This window comes from Dipodomys merriami, unplaced genomic scaffold (genome assembly GCF_024711535.1).
Source record: "Dipodomys merriami isolate MVZ:Mamm:240054 unplaced genomic scaffold, mDipMer1.0.p SCAF_404, whole genome shotgun sequence".
NCBI lineage: Eukaryota > Metazoa > Chordata > Mammalia > Rodentia > Heteromyidae > Dipodomys > Dipodomys merriami.
This window is the reverse complement of record NW_027205649.1, coordinates 22,367-38,757: the sequence shown is the minus strand read 5'-3', so window position 1 is coordinate 38,757 and position 16,391 is coordinate 22,367.

Genomic DNA, 16,391 nt, shown 5'->3' with positions numbered 1-16,391 from the left:
TGGGGGAATTTCCCAGTGTTGTCTCCAAACTATTTTATCTCTTGGTCTCCATTGCTGCCTTCTCTTCCTTTTTCCTTCCCTCCCTTCTCCTGCAATTTCTTTCCTTGCCTTTTGTGTGTTTGTTCATTTGTTTGCTTGTTGTTGTTGTTTTCCTGTACCAATAGAGACTGTCCTATTAGTCAGGGTTCTACCAGAGAAACAGAAACACTATTAGCTAGACATTAAGAAGCATACTGCAGGGAATGGTTTACCCTGCTGTGGGAGTTGGCTAGACAAATCTGAAATCCCTGATCTTGAGGACCCGGCAGCAGTGGACCCGTCCTCTGCCTCTGTCACTTGCATTTATGACGGGTTTGCTTCTGCATTGTTGTTTCCAGGGGCCCCAGCTTTGACTCTGGAATTGCCTTGGATTCTTCCTACTGCCCATCTCCCATAGGAGTCTATGTGTAATACATGCATATTATGTGCCAGTGTCATATATATCTCAATTAAAAATACAGATTCCTATAAAGATGGCATTTGACTATTTTGGAAACAGTAAAGTTTATATATTTTTGTCAGTCATGATTCTTGAACTCTGGGCCTGGGCATTGTCACTGAGCTCTTCAGCTCAAGGTGAGCCACAGTGCCACTTCTGGTTTCTGGTGGCTCATTGGAGAGAAGAGTCTCATGTAGGTTCCTGCTGGGGCTGGTTTGAACCATGATCCTCAGATTTCAGCCTCCTGAGTAGCTAGGATTACAGCCGTGAGCCACTGGTGCCCAGAAAACTATATATATTTTTTGGTGTGTACCTTTTCATTGTCTTTTCTTCTTTACAGTAGAAGCATTGGAGTTGGGATGTGGCTTAGTTGGAAGAGCACTAGCCAATGATCAAACATATCAGATATTGAGTTTAATTCCTGGTCTCAGACCTAAAAAAAGAAGGCATTATTTAGAAGTCCATGGTCCAGAAAGTGCCAGAAGGATCCAAAAGGTGGAGGCTGGGAATTGGTATTTAAACTCAAAATCCAGAAGTTTGCTGAAGAGGATGTGGGTGAATGATACCTGATTTCCATTAATTGAGATTCCAGGTTCCCGTGATTTCCTTTTCTCAAAGCCAAATAGTCCCGAAATAGACATAAAACTCTAAAGAGACAAACTTGAAATGTTTCACAAGAGGCAATTCAAAGGTTACATGGAAGTCATTCAGCAAGAAGGTCACCTGGAAGCCATGGTTCCATCATCCTGGAAACCCTGCATCAGGACCTAGATTTTCTGGGAGGGCGGAGAAGAGTTATGGTGGAGAAACCAATGAGTGGTACCCTCCCCATTGCATGTAGGATGTTTTGCCTGACTTTCTGGCCTTCAGTGTCTGATGGAATGTGAGAACTAGAAGGCCATACTCACACAAGATCCATTACGCCAGGCCATGTCTGCGTGGCGGGGAGCTTGTGGTGAGCACAGACTGAATTGGGCAGGCTGGATCTTAGGGTGTGGATGAGTGCTGTGGCTTCTGTGCTAGGAGGTGTTTAACACGGGCTAGATTGGCTTACATTGGCTGGTAAAGGAAGATTCTTAAAACTTTTAGAAATTAGTGACCATTCTTTAAATTGCATACGCTTACAATCAAACACCATATGATAAAACAAAAGCAACAGAGGCTCAGCAATCATTGTTTTCTACTTTACTACACTTCATTCTTTAGTGTTGTCTGTGTTTTCAAGGATACTGATGCTCACTCTGTCTGCCTAATGGAGATTTTATGTAATGATGCCATATTGCTCAAGTGTTCCTAACCCAACAACCAGTGCCATCCCATTGGTGGTTTGAACTTGGTCCCTCAGGGCCACATGGAGATAAGATGGGTATGTGTGGAGGCTGTGCACATGGGAAATAGAGCTGTGGCTGAAGAGATTGGTTCTAAAGGTGCAGCACTATTACTTGTAAGCAGTAGCAAGTCATTTCCCCTCACATAGTCACAACCGCACTTACATTATGACATACATGGCCAGTTATTTCTGTCTGTCATGCTCATCAAGGATAGGCAGGGAGATGTGGACCCAGCTATGGGGCCAAGGAGTTGGCAAACATCAATGAATAAATTCATCCCCAGAACCAACCGGCTACATGAGCTTTATGACAAAGAATATTCTATAATTTACTATTATATGTGAATTTCACACTCCTCCCTATCTTCAATATCAGCAACATTTTAATAAACATATTAATGTCTTTCCACACACACGTAGTAGTGTGTATATAAACACATTTGCTAGCACACTACTGGATAGCTTCCATTGAGGAACTCCTGGTTTATAAAATAATTTGGGCCTAGATGTGAATCTGCAAGAAGAGAAGTGGAGAGAAAGTCTCTCAGTGGAGCTTGGATTATTGTCTTTGAAGAATTCAGAGGACAGAGGACATTCATGTGTGAGGCTGGGTCCCAGGGCTACAATTGCTCACATTTAAACTCCTAGGTACTTGGTGGCTGAGTTCTGAGAACAGAGGCTTGAAGGCAACCTAGATATTTAAATCTGAGAGATTCTTTTCCAGTTTACCAGAAAAAGCCAGAAGCAGAAGGTGTGGCTTGTGTTGTAGAACTCCAGTCTTGAACACAAAGGCTAAGCAGGAGCATTTAGGCCCTTAGTTCAAGCCCCAGATACACAGATATGGCTGGAACACACACACACACACACACACACACACACACACACACAGAATTTCACTAAATCAATGTTTTCCTTAGAGTAAGAGTGGTTTATTGGACTTCCATTAAACCTCTTATGTTTCCATCTGTATGAGATAGATTACAAAATCATGAGACACTAAGGAAACTTCTAGTGTGAAAATCCAATGAAAGCAAGATGAGGAAAATGAGCAATGTGCTCCGGTACAAAACTATACTAGGAAAATGGAAATATGTGTCCTTCATATCATAAATTCCTTAAGAAACATGTTTTAAAACTTTATGATAAAAATGGAAAACATTATATAATCAAAAAAGGAAGTAAATCTGTTATTGAAGTTATTCTAATAGTGAAAGCCTTATCAAAATTATAGTTGTTACAAAATTGAGGAACAAAGCTCAAAGGGCCCAAAGACTCAATATTCTCCTGAGATGGAAAGAGGGTCTTTCCCTGGCTAGGCCCAAAGAAAGCCACACTCTCATTGAAGCCTGTGAGTCTTAAGCCTAGGAGAAACCAGATAAACTACGGTTTAGCGCCTAACCTAACGAAACTGTTAAGATAATAAATGAGCTTTATTTTCCATCATCATGTCTGTTGTTTCAAAGATTAAAAAAATGATAAACCATATCTTGATGGGTGTACACAGCTTTGTGCTAAAACTATTGTGATTGACATTATGTTAAACTCATTGTGACTAAGAAGATGTGGAATAAGCCACCCATTCATTTTAAGGGAAACGCATTTACAAAGATAGTGAATGGGATTTGGCTGAAAATGAAATTCTTGTTGACTTAAATTAGTAGACAATAAAATATATTGTGCATGGAATAAGTAGTACAAATTTATACAAAACATTACAAAATGATAATTATGGTAAATCTATGGGTTATTTTAAATCTGTGGTGGGTTATACATATATCGAATATATGCAAATGAAATTAGTAGTTGCCTATTCTACATGTTTTAAACCACTCTCATTCCAGTTTGAACCAAGGAATCAGAGAATAGGCAGAGAGTGGTAATGTAAAATATACAGAGGAACTGTGAGCAGAATGTGGTGATACTAATAGCTTCCCCAATATTCTAAACATAGCTGTAGGAAAATGTTCTGTTTGCATAGAGGAAAATATTTTGTTTTGTTTTTCATGAATAACTACATTAAAATGTTATGGTAACTTTTTAAATGATGACCATTTCAAAGACTCCTTTTTTTCCTCACATGAAAATTACTGAAGTAAAGTTTACTACCCTTATCTCTGCTGGCTTTCAGAATCATTTTATTTTAACAGCTATTTCTTTTGAGCATCAAGAAAATAGATATGTGTATATGTGCATAGGATAAAAATAGCTCGTTAACACACAAATTAAATTAATAAAAGAAAAATTTACAAGAATTAGAAGAAAAATTATTTGTCAAATATATTCTGATATCTGCTAAATTTACCCACCATTTTATGTTTTTAGAAAAAATTAAACAGTTACATTGACTCTCACATGTAATATCTACTTAGAGGGATGGTATCAGAAGGATTATTCCTCAAAATTAGTATATACACTAAAGTAAAATAGATCTCATCTCTAAAATATCAACAAAATGGTACAATAGAGGCTTGGTTCAGGTGGCAGACTGCCAGTACAACAGGCAGCAAGCTTAGTCCAATGTGAGGCTCTGAGATCAAAGCCTGGAGTAAGCAAAAATTGAAAAAAAAAGATTCATGAACCTTGGATTTTATGGATCTAGTATTCTCTTAACTGATGATAAAGATCGCATTTTGACACATAAACCTGGGTCAAAACATACAAGAAAGAATTTATTGTGCATCAAACACAAATAAAGAACAATGGGAAAGGAATCATCATTTCTATGATTACTGTTTTACAAGTAGAAAATATCCACTATGAGATCTCTTACTCAGTATTTACATATATATAGATATATGAGTTATCACTGATAATTAACATTTATATATTAGTAGTAATGTTGAAAGCTAAGAGTTACAGACGATCTCCAGCACCAATTTTTATGCTATGAATATAAAATAACAATAAAATATACACATAAATATCTGTGGCATATTATATATGCTAAGCATATGTACATAATATCTATAGCATAGTATTTTAAATTAAAATGTTCAACATAATATGATTATAAAATAGTAATAGTAATATAGACATATTATTTAACATCAGTCACTTCATGAAATAAGCAGGATTTTTGTCTTTATCTTACTTATGGGAAATTACTACATATATATATATATCATATATATTATATGTAAATACAGTATATAATATATATAGCTAGATAGCTAGATAGATCTATCTAGCTAGCTATCTATATTAGAGCAAGTTCTTCCTGGAAAGGTAAAGTGTAAGAGTGGAGCTAGAATTTGAAATTATCATTAAAAAATCATCAAGACTCAATTTGGGACTGTATAAAATATACTCTTGCTTAGAAAAGCCTCTTGAGTACTTGAAAAGAATATGGATGTTTTTTTCATTTTGTATAATGTCCTTTAATAGTCTTTAAAAACTAGTTAATTTACTATGTTGCACAAAACATCCACTTTATTATTTAACTTCATCTGATTCTTCTTTGAGAGTATGTGGTTTGAACCTCCAACTATTATTCTAGAAGTGTCTGTTATTTCTTTATGAATTTTCTTGTCCTTCAGTTACTGTATGTTTATCATTTTATTATTTCTTATTTTATTTAATGTTTTCTTCTATATTCCTACTTTCATCGTATTTTATTTTATTTATTTGGTGCTAGTATCAATGTTTTAGTTCAGAGTCTCAAGCTCTTGCTCAGCTATTATGTTCAAGGGTTTGCTCTATGACTTGACCCATGCTTTCACCATAACATTTTATGGGTTAGAAAGATGTAGTCCAGAATACTTTTCTACTCAGGCCTCAGACTCCTGACTAATTAAAATTCCATATGTGAGCCATTGGTGCCTGGTAAAGTTTCATATTTGAATTTAAAAATCTATTTTATCTATATTACATCTAATCTCCTGTTTCCTTTTGTTACTATTTTCAAGGAATCTTTTTAAAACTCAGCTTCTTTGGGCTGTTGGTTTTCAACTCAGTATTACAGACAGAATTTAGGTGGATGAGATTTTTTTCAAGGGAGACAGTATTTCAAAAGGCTTCCCTGATAGCACTTTGCCTCTTCTACCAAGTATTAGTATAATAGGCACTTCCTACCATGTGATTGCTTTTAGTGTTGTAGTGAGCGAATCTTTAGCATAATGTTTTCAAAAGAAGACAAAGAATAAAATGAAGTGGCTAAAAACACTAGGTCCTTAAATCCCCTGTGTGTTGCTTTAGCTAAGGTACACATGGTTGGAATAGGTGTATGTACACAAGAGTGGATTCTTCCCTCTGAAATTGACTTAGATTCTCAAGAACAGAATGCAAGATGGCAACAGAAGTCATCAATGTTTGGAGATCAGGATAACCAAAGTCCATCTTGATTTCAATGTTGGGTATAAGCTTGTCCAGGAACATGTCTATGCTCCGTTCAACTAGGCTGACAATGAGTATTGACTGGGATATTATGCACTGAATTAAATTGCCAGGAAAATCCTACAATTTACTGCTCAAATGATCACCTGGAAGTTGAAAATTTCCCATGTTATCCAGTTTCTAAAGAGACATCACATATACTTGATTGATGCATGCCCAAGATTGTTCTAATTTGCCAACTTCGAAGTCATAATGCCTAATATTTTATGTTTAAAAGTTATTTGAAGGAACTTCGTGATAATTTGTGTAACAAAATATTACTTAAGATTAGAGGTGAAAAGCAAACAAAATATTGAAACCATTACAAACCCTTTAATTTGAAGTTATATCCGGGTTATGTATAATTGTGGATTTTGATGACTTGTAATTTAAAGTAGAATTCTAGGACTAAAACATTTACAAAAAACTAGACCAATCGTATCTAAATATTTCAGTCACAATTGATGTTATAGAGGGAAGCAAAAACTAATACTATAACTTTTGAAAGTTTTCAAAATTAAACATTTCATGTATTTTGTTTTCTTTCTTTTTTTGGTGCCAGTTCTGAGAATTGAATTCATGGCTAGGGTGTAATCCCTGAGCTTTTTTACTCAAATCTAACATTTAAACCACAGTTTCACTTCCAGCTTATTTTGGTGGTTATGTGGACTTGAGGAACTTATGGTCTTTGCTCCCCAGATTGTCTTTGAACCACAATCACTGCATGAAACAGGAGCTCAAGGCAAAATTCATTTTATTTTATTTTTTTTCATGTGAATCTTTCTAATTTTTTATTTATTCTCAAGGTAATGTACAAAGGGGTTACAATTACATAAGTAAGGTAATAAGTACATTTCTTGTCAAAATTGTTACCCCTTTCCTCAGTTTTCTGGCACTTTCCTCCTCCCAACCCCGCTCCTCCAAATTGTCTTCTAACAATTTATTTTTTTTTTTATTGTGAGAATACCGTCCAGAGGAGTTACAATTTCATGGGCAAGATAATGAGTACATTTCTTATCAAGTGTTGTTGCCTCCTCTTTCTTTCCCCTTCCTCTCCTTTCCCATACTCCCCCAACCAAATCGACCTCCCCACCAAAGTTGTGTAGTTCATTTTTCAATATAGCGACTTATACAGCTCATTGTTGCAATGGGTCTAGCTGTATCCCTAGTTAAACAATTTGTTTTTGCCCTTCCCCTACACAAATTATACCAACATCAACTACAGTGAAAGCAGGGGTTATACCTTGAGGGAGAGACGTACAAAGCAACATAGAAATAATCTAATAGATATGTTAGAAAAAATTGCATGAAATTAAAAATCACTAGAATATTTATCTTGGGGTTCATTCCCCTAACATCAACTTATCTGAACTATTCTGCTTGACTCAGACATTTTCTAGTTATTGCAAATAAGGGAAAGAGACCTATGTCTCTTTGGGCCCGGCTTACTTCACTTAATATAATTTTTTCCAAACCTTTCCATTTTCTAACAAATGGGGCAATGTCATTCTTTCTGATGGAGGCATAGAATTCCATTGTGTATATAATACCACATTTTCTTGATCCATTCATCTACTGAGGGGCATCTGGGTTGGTTCCATATCTTAGCTATAGTAAATAAGGCTGCAATAAACATAGTTGTGCTGATAGGTTTAGTGTGGTCTTGTTTGTAAACATTTGGGTAAATGCCCAAAAGTGGGATTGCTGGGTCATAGGGGACCTCTATGTGGAGTCTTTTGAGGAACCTCCATACTACTTTCCAAAGTGATTGAACAAGTTTACACTCCCACCAACAATGCAGTAAGGTTCCCTTCTGTCCACATCCCCTCCAGCATCTGTTGTTGTTAGAGTTCTTGATTTTTACCATTTTAACTGGGGTGAGGTGGTATCTTAATATTGTTTGGATTTGCATTTCTTTTATGGCCAGAGAGGTTGAGCATTTCTTCATGTGTCTATTGGCCATCGTTCTTTCCTCTTCAGCGAAGTTTCTCTTTAAATCTTTAGCCCACTTATTTATTGGACAGTTCTTCTTTAATGATTTGTTGTTTGGGGTTTAATTTTTTGAGTTCCAAGTATATTTTAGATATGAGACCCTTGTCCATTGTATGGCTAGTGAAGATTTTCTCCCAATCCGTGGGCTTTCTATTGATCTTGCTAGCTATGTCCTTTGCCATGCAGAAGCTCTGCAACTTCATGCAATCCCATTTGTCCAACCTTTCTTTGATTGGTTGTGTTTCTGGATCTCTATTAAGAAAATTTCGGCCTGAGCTAAGGAGACCTAGGTTTCTCCTATTCCATCCTGTAATGTTTTCAGATTGTCTGCCTTGACTCCAAGGTTTTGATCCATTTGGAGTTGATTCTGGTGCAGGGTGATAGATAAGGATCTAGCTTTAGTTTTCTACAAGTAGTTAACCAATTTTGCCAGTACCATTTACTGAAGAGGCTGTCTTTTTTTCCGTTCTATTTTTTTTAGCTCTCTTATCGAAGATTAGATAGCTATAGGTCTGTAGGTGCATTTCTGGGTTTTAAATTCTATTCCATTGGTCCTGAGGTATGTTCTTGTGCCAGTACCAAGCTTTTTTGATTACTATGGTTTTATACTAGAGTTTGAAATTTGGTATTGATATTCCACCAGCAGTGTTCTTTCCGTTGAGTAGCGTTTTTGCTATTCGGGGACTTTTATTATTCCATATGAATTTTTGGATTGGTTCTTCTATTTCCTTGAAGAATGAGGTTGGAATTTTGATAGGTATCACATTAAATTTGTAGATAGCCTTGGGAAGTATTGCCATTTTCACGATGTTGATCTTTCCAATCCAGGAGCATGGGAGAATTTGCCATTTTCTAAGTTCTGTTTTGATATCCTTTTTCAAGTTTTTAAAGTTTTCATCATGGAGGTCCTTCACTTCTTTGGTTAAGTTAATTCCTATGTATTTTATTTTTTGTGGGGCTATTACAAATAGAGTTGCTTTCTTAATTTCAGCTACACTTTCCTGATTGTTGGCATAGAGAAAAGCCATTGATTTTGGGGGGTTAATTTTGTACCCTGCTACTCTGCCAAACTTTTGAATCAGCTTGAGTAATTTGGGAGTGGAGTCTATGGGATTCTTTAAATATAAGATCATGTCATCTGCAATGAGAGAGAGTTTACTTCTTCTTTCGCTATTTGGATCCCCTTTATTTTTGCATCTTGTCTTATTGCTGTAGCTAGACATTCTAATACTAGATTGAAGAGAAGTGGAGAGAGTGGATATCCTTGTCTTGTTCCTGAGTTAGGAAATGGCTTTAGTTTTTCACCATTAAGTATAATGCTGGCTGTAGGTTTGTCATATACAGCCTTTATTGTATTGAGGAATGTTCCATGGATTCCTAATTTTTCCAAAACCTTCATCATAACGGGGGGTTGGATCTTGTCAAATGCTTTTTCTGCATCTATTGAGATAACCATGTGATTCTTATCCTTGTTCCTGTTGATGTGATGAATTATATTAATGGATTTGCGTATATTGAACCAGCTTTGCATCCCTGAAATGAATCCTGTTGATCATGGTGCATGATTTTTTGGATGAATTGTTGAAGTCGATTGGCCAAAATTTTGTTGAAAACTTTTGCATCAATGTTCATCAAAGAAATGGGCCTATAGTTCTCTTTCTTTGATGAGTCCCTGCCTGGTTTGGGGATAAGGGTTATGATGGCTTCATAGAATGTGTTCGGTTGTGAACTTTCTCTTTCAATTTCATTGAAGAGTTGGAGGAGTATTGGTGTGAGCTCTGCTTTGAAGGCCTTTTAAAATTCCGCTGTAAAAACTTCTGGTCCTGGACTTTTCTTAGCTGGGAAGTCTCTTATTGCTGTTTCTATTTGGATGATTGATATGGGCCTGTTAAGATTGTTTAACTCATCTTGGTTTAGTTTTGACATGTCAATATTTGCTAGGAAATGGTCCATTTCTGCCAAGTTCTCAAACTTAATAGCATAAAGTTTTGAGACATTTTCCCTTACCATGTTCTTAATCTTGGTTGTTTCTGTGGTGATGTTTCCACTCTCATCTCTTAGTTTATTTCTTTGGGTGTGTTCTCTTCTTTTTCTGATAAGATTTGCTAAGGGTCTGAGAATTCTGTTAATTCTTTTCGAAGAACCAACTCTTTGTTTTGTCGATTCTTTCTATGGTTTTTTTTATTCTAATTCATTTAATTCTGATTTAATTTTAATTATTTCTTTCCATTTACTGGATTGGAGTTTATCTTGCTGCTCTTTTTCAAGGAGGTTCAGATGTCTCATTAAATTGTTGGTTTCAGATCTCTCCAATTTGATGATGTAGGAACTCAGAGCTATAAACTTGCCCCTGAGTTCTTCCTTTGTTGTGTCCCAGAGGAGCTGGAAATTTATGTGCTCATTTTTGTTGAATATCATGAACATTTGAATTTCCTTTCTAATCTCTTCCATGAATGACTCGTGATTCAGCAGTGTGTTGTTCAGCCTCCATGTGATACCAGACTTTATTTAGTGGCTTTTGGTGTTGAGTTCCAATTTTATTTCCTTGCGGTCAGAGAGAATGCAAAGTATAATTTCAATATTTCTGAATTTGGACGTTTGCTTTGTGGCCTAAAATGTGGTCTATTTTAGAAAATGTTCCATGTACTCCTGAGAAAAAACGTGTATTCTGATGTCTGTTAAAACTAGTTGATCTATGTAGTTGTTTAGATCTACGGTTTCTCTGTTGAGTTTTTGCCCAGTTGATCTATCTAGTGGGGAGAGTGGTGTGTTACAATCCCCAACAATTAATGTGTTTGGATCTATATGGGATTTGAGGGAAAGTAGTGTTTCTTGGCTAAATGTGAGTGCTCCATGGTTTGGCGAATAGATATTTAGAATTGTAATATCCTCCTGAAGGAGAGATCCCTTAATTAGTATGTAGCCATCTTCTTTATCTCTTCTCACGAATTTTGATTTGAAGTCTATTTTATCTATTATTAGGAATGCAACTCCACCCTGTTTATGGAGGCCGTTTGCTTGGTAGATTTTGTTCCAACCTTTAACCTTGAAAATGTGTTTGTTTTTACGGGCGAGATGTGACTCCTGAAGGCCGAAGATAGAAGGATCTTGCTTTTTAATCCAACTAGACAGTCTATGTCGCTTAATTGGAGAGTTAAGTCCATTAATGTTGAGAGATAGGACTGAGAGGTATTTGGGAGTTCCTGCTATTTAATCCACCTTCTTGGGGGCTGCAGCTACTGGGTTCCTCCTATTGTTCTTGGATTCTCAGTTTGGGTGCAGTTTCTTGGACTTTATTGTGGTCTTGTTTGTTTTCTATGTGTAGGACATCTTTAAGAATCTTTTTTAGGGCTTGTTTGGTGGAAATATATTGTTTTAATTTTTCTTTGGTATGGAAGGTTTTTATTTGGCCTTCAGTTACGAAGGAGAGTTTAGCTGGGTACAGTATTCTTGGTTGATAGTTGTTTGTCTTTAAGGCATGGCCTATATCATTCCAGGCTCTTCTTGCTTTGATTGTCTCTGCTGAGAAATCTGAGGTGATTCTAATTGGTTTCCCTTTATAGGTGTTAATCTTTTCTCCTTGACAGCTGTAAGGATCTTTTCCTTGGTCTGAGTTGATCCAGTGTGGATTATAATGTGGATTATAACAGTGGGGTGTCCTATTCTGGTCTGGTCTATTTGGGGTTCTAAAAGCTTCTTGTATCTGAATAGGCCTATCTTAGGCCTATCTTTTTGCATGTTTGGGAAGTTCTCTGCTAGGATCCTGTTAAACAAATTTCCTAGACCATTAACTTCTGTTTCTAGATGCTCCTCTACACCCATGATCCTCAGATTAGGCCTTCTTATGGTGTGTTCCAAATGGTGGATACATCTATCATATTTCTTGGGCTGTTTTGGATGGTTGTATGTTCTTTCTCTTCAATATCTAGGCTGTCTTCAATCCCCAAGATTCGATCTTCTGCATGGTTTAACCTGCTGTCAAGACTTTCTACTTTGTTTTATATTTCTTTTCTGTGTAATTGGTCAGCTTTGATGGCTTCAAATTCTTTGTTGGAGCTTTGTTTTAGATCTTGTGTGAACTTCTTTACTTCCTTAATTTGGTGTTCAGTGTTTATTCTCAAATCACTTAGTTGATAGATTATGGTTTCCTTGGATTCCCATTCCTTCTGTTGGGTTCCATTCAGCATTCCCTTTGTGGTCTCCCTGACTTTCTTCCACTCTTTGCTAATGGATTCCATGGATGCCTTTAGTGATCTTTGTGTATTCTCATCCTGCTCTCTCAAATTACTCTTTCCTTAGCTTCCTCGCATTCATGCTATTCCTGTAGTTATCTTTGAGAGTTTTAAACCTGCTCACGCCTTTCCTGCCTTTCTCTTTGAGTGTTCTCAAGCTGCTCATGCAAATCCTGTATCAGTTTTTGAGTAGCTTCCTCACGCTTATGATATTCTAGTATAAACCTTTGGTTTGCCTCCTCTCTCTCCCTATCACACTCAAACAGAGTCCTTTGTAGGTTTTCAATCTTTTCCTGTATTGACCTTTTGTTTGCATCCTCTCTTTCCTTATCACGCTCATACAGAGTCCTGTGTATGTTTTCAATATTTTCATTTACCATGTTTGCCAGCAGTGTTTGTAGAGCTATTTGGGGACTCTCTTCTGGATTATTCATTATCTGTTCTGTTCCCTGATTAGCATGAATGGGTGTTGAGATACCCGGAATTGCCATTTTTCTTGTGTTTTTCCGGTTTACCCTGCCCATTTGGGATGAAAATAACACCAGTTTTCTGCTAGAACACTAACTTAAGGCAAGCATCAACCAAAGTCTGTATTTGCCCAGATACAATCTAGTTCTACAGATACATATTTTCAACATCAAAAAACTATATATTAATGGGCTACGAACCACAAAGAAGAATTTGACAAACCAGAAATTATTAGGTTTAGGGAGAGATGTGGGTAAAAATAGGAATAGAGAGATATGGGAAGGCATAGGGAGAGTTAACTTAAATAAGTCCTAATCTCAAAGCAGGAAATAGGTTGGATAGGACGAAAGTAGAGAGAGAGAAAAAAAAGAAGAAAGAGAAAGGGAAAAAAGAGACCAGAAAATATAGAAAATTAAAAATTAATAATTGCAATGCTCTCCCTGGCATTTTCAGAAAATTATTTAACTAGCTTTGTTTATCATATGGTCAGCAAAATAAATTACAATAAATATGAGCTGCTTCTTACTCTCATGGCATTTTATTTCAATGTATTATACTATTATTCTTTTCATATGACAGGTACATTTTCTGCTCTAAAAATTATCATGCACTTGACATCCATGATAAGTATGATTCCTGGAGATTTTATCTAAGATTCTCCAATTGTATCATAATAGGCCTCTGATAATTTTAGAATTCCAGAATGGATGAATAAAGTCACCCAGATGTATAGTAAAGGCACTAGCAATCAAATTTAGATATAACTTAGGAATATTCCCCTTCTGCTCATACCTCTTTCATTTATTGAGTCCTGTGATTATTAAGACATGGTCCATTTTTGTTGTTTTTGTGTTTGAATACTGTTTCAGATGTATATCACATTGTCTAGTTGTATGCAAGCTTTCTTGACTCACCCTTCTTTGCTAAAATCTACCATATTCAGCATACATGCTAGACCCATAAATGAACTTTCAGAATATCTCCAATGTCACTATTACAAAAGGTTATTATTGTTGTTGAGCATAGTGAATATCTGAAGTACAGGCATTGTTTTCCTTCCTTTTCGAAATTTGTTTTGAGATGGTGAGATAATAATTTTGAATGCAGTTACATAGATATATAATGTGATCTTCAAGTAGGGTCTTTAAGGAATTGTGTTGGTGGAGGTTTCTTTTTACTTCTGTTGCTTTTCATGTTAGGAAAAGTTAAACCTGAAAATTTTGGATAAGGATAAAAATGGTCAGTGTTTATATTCTGGGAGAAATTAGCTCCAAGTGTATTGACAGGATCTACAATAAAATTAGCATAGGCAAATACTCTGAGAGCCAGGGACTTCACTACCGATGAGGAAATCGCTCAAAAAAATCTGTGGAAAAAATTTCTTAACTGAATTATGTGTTTTTTCATGGAAGAACTCCAAGATTATAAACATGGGCCTGGGCATGCAAAACCTTTCTCCATGCAGTACAGATTGTATGTAAGCAGGGGATCACCACTGTTCTCCAAGAAATGTAATCATCCTAATAAAGACTGTTAGCTAGCTTTCCTTCATTATTAATAAAATATCAGATACTTTACAACAGCTGCTTCCAGATGGTCTGCACACTCAGTTGTAGCACATGGAGCTACACCTGTTATGTTAGTCACCCCTGATGACATTTCATAAAGAAAGTTTCCTTGAAATTCAGACAATATGGTTTTATTTTTACATTGCTAACTGTTCATCTGCTTTTATTTTAATATTAGTTATTGCATATAAGGGAAACCATGGGACCTATGCTTCTTTGGGCCTGGCTTACTTCACTTCATATAATTTTTCCAAGTCTTTCCATTTCCTAACATATGTGTGTGTGTGTGTGTGTGTGTGTGTGTGCGTGCGTGTGTGTGTGTGTGCATATATATGTATATATATACATATATACATACATATGTATATAAATACATATATACATATATGTATACATATATGTTTATATACATATATGACATATATGTGCATATATATATATATATATATATATATATATATATATATATATTACATTTTCTTGATCCATTCATCTACTGAGGGACATCTGGGTTGGTTCCATGTCTTAGCTATGGTAAATAATGCTGCAATAAACATAGTTGTGCTGGTAGCTTTAGTATGGTTTTGTTTGTGAACATTTGAGTAAATGCTCAAAAGTGGGATTGCTGGGTCATAGGGGAGCTCTATGTGGAGTCTTTTGAGGAACTTCCACACTGCTTTCCAAAGTGGTTGAACAGTTTACACTCCCACCAACAATGTAGTAAGGTTCACTTCTGTCCACATCCCCTACAGCTTGTGTTGTAATTAGAGTTCTTGATTATAGCCCTTCTAACTGGGGTGAGGTGCTATCTTAATGTCGTTTTGATTTTCATTTCTTTTATGGCTAGAAAGGTTAAGCATTTCCTCATGTATTTATTGGGCTTGGCTTACTCCACTTAATATATTTTTCTCAAGTCTTTTCATTTCCTAAAAAATGAGGCAGTGTGATTCTTGCTCATGGAGGCTAAGAATTCCGACATACATACGCACACACATATATATGCACCACATTTACTTGATCCATTCATCTACTGAGGGGCTTCAACCACTTTGCAAAGCAGTATGGAGGTTCCTCAAAAGACTCCATATAGAGCTCCCCTATGACCCGGCAATCCCACTTTTGGGCATTTACCCAAATGATCCCAAACAAGGCCACACTAAAGCTACCAACACTGCTATGTTTGTTGCAGCATTAGTTACCATAGCTAAGTTATGGAACCAATCCAGATGACCCTCAGTAGATGAATGGATCAAGAAAATGTGGTATATATACACAATGGAATTCTATGCCTCCATCATATAGAATGACATTACTCCCATTTGTCAGGAAGTGGAAAGACTTGGAAAAAATTATATGAAGTGAAGTAAGCTAGGCCCAAAGAAACATAGGTCCCTTATTTGCAATAACTAGTATATGTCTGAGTCAAGCAGAAGAGGTCAGACAAGTTGATGTTTGTGGAATGAACCCGAAGATATTCAAATGTGTTTTTTTTGTTTTTTTTTTTCCTTTCATGCAATTGTTTCTATCATATTTATAAGATGATTTCTATGTTGCTTTGTATGTTTCTCCCACACAGTATAACCCATACGTTCACGGTATTTGATATTGGTATAATTTGTGGAGAGGAAGGGAAAAAAAAACAAATCGTTTAACTAGGGATATAAGTGGACCCATTGCAACAATGAGATGTGCAAGTCGTTATGTTGAAAAACGAACTTAAGAACTTTAGTGAGTTATAGGGGGAAGATCGGGGCAGGGGAGGGGAGGTGTATGGGAAGGGATGGTAGGGGAAAAACAAAGGAGGAGGCAACAATGCTTGATAAGAAATGTACTCATTATCTTGCCCATGTAATTGTAACCCGCTGTACAGTATTTTCACAATAAAAAATAAAAATAAATGGATCCAGATAAATATGACTGAAATTTCTTTTTTTTAAATAAAATAAAATAAA